Source organism: Molothrus aeneus, chromosome 6 (genome assembly GCF_037042795.1).
Source record: "Molothrus aeneus isolate 106 chromosome 6, BPBGC_Maene_1.0, whole genome shotgun sequence".
Classification (NCBI taxonomy): Eukaryota; Metazoa; Chordata; class Aves; order Passeriformes; family Icteridae; genus Molothrus; species Molothrus aeneus.
Window position 1 is genome coordinate 51925431 of NC_089651.1, and position 9478 is coordinate 51934908.

Consider the following 9478-nt stretch of genomic DNA (forward strand, 5'->3'; position numbering starts at 1 on the left):
CTGGAAAAATGCAAGCTGAAGGAAATAATAATTCAAAAATATCTGGGAGAGAGATGTTTGGAAAACCTGGAAATCAAGGAATACCTAGGAGAGTTTGTGTAATATATGATACGTGACAAAAGCTTATGAACACTGTTACAAGACTTTTCTAAAACCTTATTAGTCTGGAAATGAAGAAAGAATAGATGATAGAAGAAAACCCATTCCATCCAATGAGGGAGCAGAAGTTGGAGGGATATCACATCACAGTGCAGGCAGGTTGTTTTGTATGGAATCTAAAATGTGACAAGCATCAAATCAAAACACATCACCAAAGCTAGTTGTCCCATTTAAGAAAACACTAATTTCTCAGCTGTTTTCCCAGATTAGAGTCTGCCAGTATCTACACAGATCAAATGCACACAGTGTTTGCATACAGGAATCTATGGTCAGCCTTCAAAATGACATAAGTGTCGCATTTATGATATGGTCCTCTTCTCATTTCAGTGATGGAGGTCGACAGAGATTTTTAAGATTTCATTTTTCCCATTATACAAACATCCTGTGCTAATCCAAGGATGACCCCCTTTAGTGGAAGGACGCCCACTTTCAACCTCCTGTACACCTTGCTGCTGTCAGATGGAGAAAAGGTTTCAAGGATATGCATAGACCTCAGTGGAATGAATGTCTGACCTTATTGTCAGGATCGAATAGACTCAACATGCATGTTAGAAATTCTCAGGATTCCTGTCCTCAACAATTATTTCTTACAATTTCATTGATGAGAAGTGGATAAGGATGTCTGCAAGCACGTGCTATATAGCAGAAGGTGATAAAGGTAGTTTCCCCCCAGCTGGTCTGCTGAAAGAAGCACCTCTTCTGTCTCCCCTTATTCAGTGAAAGAACCTAAGAATGGTTTGTATAAAGAGTAAACTGGTTATTTTGAAACACTGGCAGGCTGACTAATGCACCTACTGAAATTCAGAGTGGTTTGATCCTTCCTCTCTGTCTCTACTGTTGCTGTTGAGGAGAGGACTTGATTTCTCACCAAAATAACCAAACAAATCACTCAAACCCAAACTGCAACACAAACCATGTGTAGCTCAACAAGTAAGATTAATGTGGATTGCAACTTATTCCTTCATCGGTCCTATTGGTTCTATATAATTTTTCTTTTAAGACTTAGATAAGTGAAGACAAGCAGAAATTTCTGAATAAATATATTGGAATAAATAATGATAAGATGATTGTGATAATGATTGCAAAGCTCCAGGTTAATCTAGAATGTCGTAAGGGTCATACACTGTAGATTATATGCTATTTAGTACCATCATTTCTGGTTTAAAATCCTTCTATTCTTAGATTTTAAAACAAGAATCTTTTTTTTTTGGAATTATATAGCTGACTCTTCAGAGAAAATGTTGGAAAACATATTATTTTGAAATATTAATCCTTATGCTTCATATATTCTTGGACCACTTCACACTTAAAGCTCAAAGGCTTTTGTTAGAAAATTATGCCTCAACATGACTGCAATTCTATCAGTGGTCTCAATCCTGTGAAATTCTGAGCACTAATTTTGATCAATCCTCATGTTTTCTCTGTATCTAATCTTTTGTGACATCATAAAAAGTTTGATGGAATGAAATCACAGAGAAAGAACTAATTCTCATGGGCAGGAAGAAAAAGGAGCACATGGATTTTAAAACACAAAGATTGTAAAGTTCTACAGTAAAAATGGGAAAAGAGAAATTGTGGATAACATGACATACAAGAGAACCCTTCTGATTAAACTGCTTTGGAAAATCTTTTTATAATTCTTCAGTATGTTTTTTAGAAAGTAGAGTCCTATGCTCTTACTCTAAATCCTCCCTGATTTTATAACATTAATACTGGAAAAAATCAAATCTCTTGCCTGAAAGCTATAGTTTCAATTAACAAGGATGTTAAGCATTTTTTTTCAGATACATGAAAAGAGTGACAGGATTATAGACCACCAAATTGGTGGTATTTTAAGAATCTGACAGGCTCAGCACCATGTGCCATTCTAGCCTCTCTGTGTATCCTTTGTGGTTAAAACTCTTAAGCACTTTAAATTCTTTTGGTCAGTATTTTTTTCCTTTTAGGGGAGACAACTAGAAGCACATTCCAAGTAACTATTTATGGTGTACAGAAAATTATAAGATACTAAAATCACCTCTTTGAAGGTGTTTCCAGGCGTTGTATAGTAAAACAAATATTTTATTTGTACAAAAAAAAAAGTTGTTGTTTTAAATCTAGAATATAATTATCTATGTTCCAAATCAAATGAAAGACAGAAACAGCACAAACACACAGCAAAATAATACATGTCAAATCCTAAAGCCTTTACTTGGACAAATCTCCCATCAAGCTTTGGTGGCAGCTTTGCCTGATGAAATATGGCTGAGCCAGACCTGAAATAAGCAAAAATTTAAGAAACCACATGAGTGGAATAAGTTATGGAACAACAAATGAAATATTTATTTTTGTTGTCTGGGAAATAATGACAATTTAGTGCATTATTAGTATGAAAGTAGAACTGCACTAAACCAGCAGTCCTCAGATACATTTATCCAGATACAACAGAGGACCAAAAAGATGTTGGAAGAAGCAGATGACTTTCCAGAATATTTGATACAGGCTGGAAGAAATATGGGAACAAATTTTTCAAATCATCAAGCTCTGGCAAAAAAAATCCGACTGTAGCTTTGCATAACTTCACTTAAAAATGGTTCCATCCTCTCATGTTTCTTCTTTTCCAATGAACAAGACAAAACTGTGGACTGGTCCTGTGCAGATGACATATCTGCATGTTGGGGTTCGTGGTGGGAAAGAGGCCAAAGCTGCTGTGCTGCAGCCAGGAAACACCCCTGGGAGGAGGTTCCCTGGAGCCTGACACCTGGGCAGGAGCTGGGGGACATGCAGACTGTCCCACTGGGCAGAGCAGCACTCTGGGAGACAGGGATGAGAGGAGCTGCCAAGCACCTGCAGCTGGTATATCAGGTCATGCAGCAGGAGACAGATTCTGGCACTGTGCTAGGAAAGTCTGTAAGACATACCCCTATCTGTGGGGGTGAGTGCATTCTGGAGCCAAATCTATGAGTCTCACACTCGGTGCACAAAAACTTAGCAGCTCAGATGGATGGGTAAAATCTGTATCTGTGTAGAAACTGCATGGCATGAAAGCTTTACAGTTCTGCAGAGGAATCTGGTTCTGCTCTGTACCATCTGTGCACCAATTGTGTGGATTGTTTGTTGAGCTTTGTTTGGTTGGGTTTTTTCATTCGAGAAAGATACATAAGTCAGTAAAAAGAATGCATTTCAGGTCAGTTTAGTTCCTGAGCTACTCTTTTTAGACCTTGCCACTTCTGATTATAGGCTCAAATTTTGTAAAAGAGTTAAAAAATTGATGTGTGCCTAATTAGTGTTTTCTGCAATTTATTTAATTTCAAAGACAACAATTTAATTTCAAACTTTGCTCAAATTAGAGGGAAAAGTAGAAAAAAATCTGGAAATGCAGAAAATGTAAGATTAGAGATCTGATTTTCAATGTTAGATCCTTACAGCTGACAGTATATTTCTATGTGCATGTAATACAGTCTGTTGAAACGCAGTGACATGTGAGAGTAAATATTTGGCAGAGCCAGACCATGAAGTGGATGCTTCCATTAGGTTTGTGCTTATACCAATACTGATATAATGTGTTTGTTTGCATGTATTCTTACAATATGCACACAAATTAGATCGAACCATTCTTAGCAAGGAAATGCAACAAGAAAAAAATTAATAAAAGCTTATACATACATTAAACATTTATATAACAATGCATGTTCTCTGCACATAACAATAAACACATTTCAGTCTAGGAACATGAAGTAAACACATTGCAGATGACAATTTAAAATGAATGTCCTCAGGTACTCCAAACATACTGCGGCACTCTTGGAGTGAAATCCAAAGCTATTAAAACAAATAGGAGACCTTGCTTAATCAGGATTTTGCAGACTGCAGAAGTCCAGAGGAGGATCCAAGGGAATCCTTGAGGAAATTTAAGATCATATGACATGAAGGTGAAAAAAGGCATCACTCCTATCTGCTTCTCCAGAGGCTTCTCTTGACTCGCAGGAAACACAGCACCTTATGCTCTCAATCAACTGAAAGCATGATGGACTAAGACTTGCATAAACACTGGTAAATGTCTTACAGGAATGTTTTTTAAAATCATGATGTTCTTTTCTGGCTTCTGGGGTTTTGGCAGGAACTCCAGTCTCTAGGCCCATTTCTGCATACACAGTTTAATGATGGGCTTGATTAAGAGACAGTAATTCCCAAGAGGTTTTGCTATCTTACTTATTGACATGAACACGAGTACAATGCCAAAATCAAATGGTTACATCACAAACCAATGAAAATTCACAGATGCAAAAGCATGATGGATTCTCTATTTTTCAGGTTTCATGTATTTCTATTGTTTCCTACTGCATATAATCTATAATGCTGCATAATATAGGCAACAACCAATCTGGCCTCACAAGACCTTTTGCCAAACAACAAGTAGCAAAAATGTCAGCCTACATCTGCCCATGAGGGAATTACATTGAGGTCCAGTTATATTTGTCCCAGTAACTCTGTCTGCCAAGTGAGCCAGCTTCCCTCAAATGAGAATTAAAGGAAGAACACAGATGTTGGTTCTGGGATAAGCTAAGACTAGACTGCAAAGGCAAATTCTAGACAGTGAACTCTGTTGCTGGGTAGTTCAGGAGTCAACCTCAAAGGAAAACAAGGCAATGAGTTCATAAAAATGAACTTGTTGACCTCCTACACAGGATTACAAATTTACAGCGAGGTCAGTAGGATTTTTAAGCATATAATATATCTCAAGACAGGACTTAATATCCTTTCAAAACTGGCTTTTCATAACTGAAAGGCAATATAAAGAAAACATCCTTGACATCTCCTGTATTTAACTAATGACACTGAACTTCTGACCAGTTCACCATTTTCTTTTTGCTCTCCCTGGCAGACTCAAGGAGAAGAACCCTCTCCTATGGCTCTACATTCCATAAAAACTCAGTTTCCTGAAGTCTTCTCTCTTGCAGGAGAAAGTGGAGATGATCCACAGCCTGCAACTCTACCATATATTCCTTTGCTGGAATAAGAAATGTTTTTAGATCAACAGCTTAAGAAGCCAATGGAGCATCTGTGTGCCAACATTTAAGTCTCTTTTCAGCTGTGAGAATTCCATGCTTTCTAAAAGTCTTGCCTTCTCATAGGAAGATGGCCAAAATCTCCCAGATAGGAGTTTGTGGCAGAAATCTACAAATTTGGATCACTAATTACTGCTTTTGAATATATATATCAGCATACATGAATACATTATTCTGTACTTCTTGATTTCTCTTTTATTATTTCCTTCAGTTTGACCTCCATCTGAATTCCAGTTTATTATGAAATTTTGAATGTTTTATTTTTCTTTCTTTTTCAGTCTTGTGGTTGTTCTCATTCTGGCATTTAGTGACTTTTCCCTTCACTTGTTCCTTTGTATTTCTTTAAGGCAACGAGCCATTCCTGTGGTGCTGGATGGGGATGGGGAAAGTTGCCAGCAAAATTTTTGGTGCACGTGCAGTAAAAATCCTCTCCCCACAAATTCAGGTTTGTAAAAGGTAAGTCTAGGTGGAGTTTCCACAAACAGTGGCACATTCTTTCAGGAGGTAATTGTAAAGTCATAATTTGTCTCAATTATTCACACATATTATATGCTTATGTATTTATCACTTACTATGATAATTAACAAGTATTTATTAGACATATGAGGCATATTAGACATGTGAATATGAGTGCAAGCATAATATTTTTCAATACTCCAAGTATTCCACAATATTAAATATTCCAAGTAGCACAATGAATTCTCAAACAGCTTAGTGCTGCAAATACCATTTCACTAACAGAACAAAAAGTATCTGTCAACCAACTAAAAACATTCACATACAATAAAACACAAATATGTTCCTTGTATCTTATAACATTTGTAGAAAATTTTTAGACAATTTTATTTCTCACAAAAAATATTTTCATCTAATCTATCTATATGAAATTTTATATTCCATTTGCTGTACTAGAAACTCAACAGTATTATAATCGCCAAGAAAAAAAATAGTGAAATGAACTAGATAGATAAAATCCTTGCTTTCTTTTTCATTATTATGACAAACTGCAAAACTCAAATATTGAATCTGAGAAATATACATTACATTGTAGTTAACATAAGTGTGATGCAAAACTCACTGATATATTTGGAAAACAAATGAGTTTTACAACCCACACAGAAAGTCATCAAACTGAGAATCAAATACAGCAGAGAAAAAAGCTGGAAAGCAATATAAACTGTGTAAAGGTTAGTGATGGTGCAATGACACTTTGACTATTGTGTTCCATGCCACTTCAAGAGATGTTTAGCTGAAAGAGAAAGGTGTCAAAGACAAGTAATGAAAATGTGGTTACAGGCACAATATGACCCTATTATAAGAAGAGACTGAAATGAATAAGTGATAATATGACACAGACATCAGATAATTAAATTTTGGCAGTAAATGCCAAGAGCAGTTATGTCCACAATGTTATTTCACAGGAATTCTCAGCAAAGAACTACATAAAGGAAACTTCATGGTTTTGATCACTACTGTAAATGTAACAAAGAAAGAAAATGGAGGGGCTCAGTCATAACCTTCAACTGCCTGCCAAAGTAAACAAGAAGGCGTTTGGTTTTCAGCCAATAAAGATGAAGTGAAAAATGAAAGTGGGAAAGCTCTGCATAGAGCTTTTTCTGGTAGAGAAAGACAGGCAGATGTGCATGATGCTTTATTTATGGCTTTGGTAGAATACAAATGATTTAAAACGAATCGAAGTCTTTTTTAAAAAAAATATTAAAAATTAGAAAGTATTAGTCCCTCAGATGTCTGCTGAAGATGTTAAACAAGGTACAGAAACTTGGCAAAAGTGGAAAATCAATTGGGAAAGTGCACTTTTCTTTATCATTGTTGTTTCCCATAGAAGTTAAACTCAACTATGGCATTAAGCTTCCAGCTGCATTATCAGGTTATCTAACATACATTTTTCAAGACAAGACTGCCAGAGAACACTGATAGATGATAGATGATAAAGAGTCAGCAAGACAGAGGCACAAATTATTTCCGGAGTTAACACTTTGTACAACAGGACATAAATCAGCAAAGTAATAAATTCTGCAAAACACTTTTTAACACATTTCATGATAACATAATTCATATTTCCACAGATGTTTGACAAAAAGTAATTGAATTTTCCATTTTGGCCATTACACAGCTTCCTCAAATCAGTTTTGAAGTTAGCCCTCACACTGCTTCTGCAGATGGATAAATGATCAGTGTTTCCTCCAATTCAGGAAGTGTTGGCACACCACACCACTGCATGCAAATTAAACTTGTTTTGAAATCGAAACCAGCAATAGTTTGATATTGGAAAGATTTTTTTTCTAAAATAATTCACAATTTAAGGGTCATTCAGAGGCTGAGATCAACAACCCCTAGCCCAATAAGAGTGTACTAGATTGTATAGAATGAGAGACACACTGACCTTTTAGATTCAGCCTGCTGCTATCCATTTGTGCGGCCATCTCTTTCTCGATTTCCTACTTGCTTTTTCCCCTTTAAGTAGATATTTAATGATTTCTTTGATAAAGCTTCCTGGTAGAAAGGTAAGAGATGATTGTTCATTGTTAAAAGTGATAAAGTGCTCATTTCCCATTGTTAAAGAAAAAGAACGTGGTTCATTGGTAATTGTCTTATTAAATACTTGATGTACTCTTTGACACTATGACAGATCATTGACTGCAAATACTCCCAGAAATTCTGTCTTCCAGCCCAGGATGAAACTTAAAACATTACTTTATGTCAAAATTGAAAGGGAGGAAACTGAAAGATGTAGAGTGAATGGTGAACTATTGCAATACTGTCTTACATTCTCTACTGTGTTCAGTATCATGTTGATTAAAATATGCTTATCAAGACATTTTCAATATCTTTCCACTAAGTATACCATTATGTTTTATGACATGACTTAAGAAAGCATGAGATCCTAAATTATAAGGAAAGCAAGCTGAAGGAATTATGGAACAAAAAATACTTCAATAAGCAATATTCACCACTAGAGAATCTAGAGAAAGAAACAGAAATTATGACTATCAGAAGTTCTACCTATTCAGGAGGAAGCATTTTAAAATAATTTTAAAACGTTTTACATTGACATGTAATCTTCTACATGCTGAACACAGTGATAAACAAGTGTAACACAAGGAACAAAGCCAATTTTAAGGAAAAAAAATGTTTGCTATTCAAGCCATGGATCTAGTAACAGATGGAAATTGAACCTTTTCGACTGTTCTTACCATAATGACTACTAGGAGAACTTACTAAGTCCAATTATAGCCACAATTAGCACTTTTTGAGGACATAGATGTATAAAGAACTGAGACAGATCTAACACCAATAAAAAAGTACCCTGCTTTCTGTTATGTTGGCTTATCAGACTCTGCAACTGGAAAAGGATTCATCTTTTTCACCACTTCCCCAGATTTTCCCTCTTCTGGCTTCCAGGGAACAGATTTGTCTTCATGATTTTTAGTGACACCTTCAGTTCTCTAAGAAAAATGCACTACACAGTTTTTTCCCCGTGGTGCAACCCCAGCACAGTGCCCTCTATCCCATTTCTCCACCAATAACGAGTCACTGGGCAGAGCCAGAGGGCACAAAGTGAAGTTTTCCTGTGGTTTTTGGATCATCCCAGTGGGGCCATTGGCAGTCAGCATATGTGGGACAGACCAACTCAGAGCACTCTTCTAATAGCAGAGAACTTAAACAGAACTTTCTTCCCTTTCTCTTAGGCAGCTCCATGGTACCTCCCACTTGCAGCTCAAGGTCCAGCAATGTCTCCTAAGCTATGACAGAACAGACAAACAGAATCCTAGTACTGTTTAACTCTCACTTTCCAACACACTCTGTCTTCCTATAGCTCCTTCTTGTAGAATTTCATCTCATGTCATTTATAGACATATTTTAAACATTATATGGAGAAGAAATATTAACCCACAAAGCAGGCTGAATGCCTCTTAAAAAGAACTTCTGACATCAGGAGGTTGTTGATACACAATTATTGTTTATTTAAAGAGCTTCTGAGAAACTGTGAGAAGGCTCATTGCTATTTATCCCAAAGCATGGATGTTAGCCTGCAGTTGGAATGGAAACAGATTAATGTTTCCAATGAAAAAAACCCCTTCTAGCCAAATTTTAATTGAAGCTAGATAGCAATTGAAACATTTTTTTCGCCTGGGGAATTGAAGACTCTGAAAACAAAATTGTATCAATGAATTTGGGATTATTTTAATACTAAAAGTCTAAACAATATAAATTATATAAAGAAAACTATTTAGAAATTCTTTTGTGAA

General features: G+C 36.0%; 1 long non-coding RNA gene across 1 annotated transcript in view; it reads left to right on the forward strand.

Annotated features, from left to right (window-relative positions):
- LOC136558461 (uncharacterized) overlaps positions 1 to 9169 on the forward strand; it is an 88855-nt gene extending 79686 nt beyond the window's left edge. The window contains exons 2-3 of the long non-coding RNA XR_010783892.1: positions 5555 to 5663; positions 8918 to 9169. This is a non-coding gene — a long non-coding RNA (uncharacterized lncRNA). The remainder of the gene's footprint in view (positions 1 to 5554; positions 5664 to 8917) is intronic.
- The last annotated feature ends 309 nt before the right edge of the window (positions 9170 to 9478 follow it).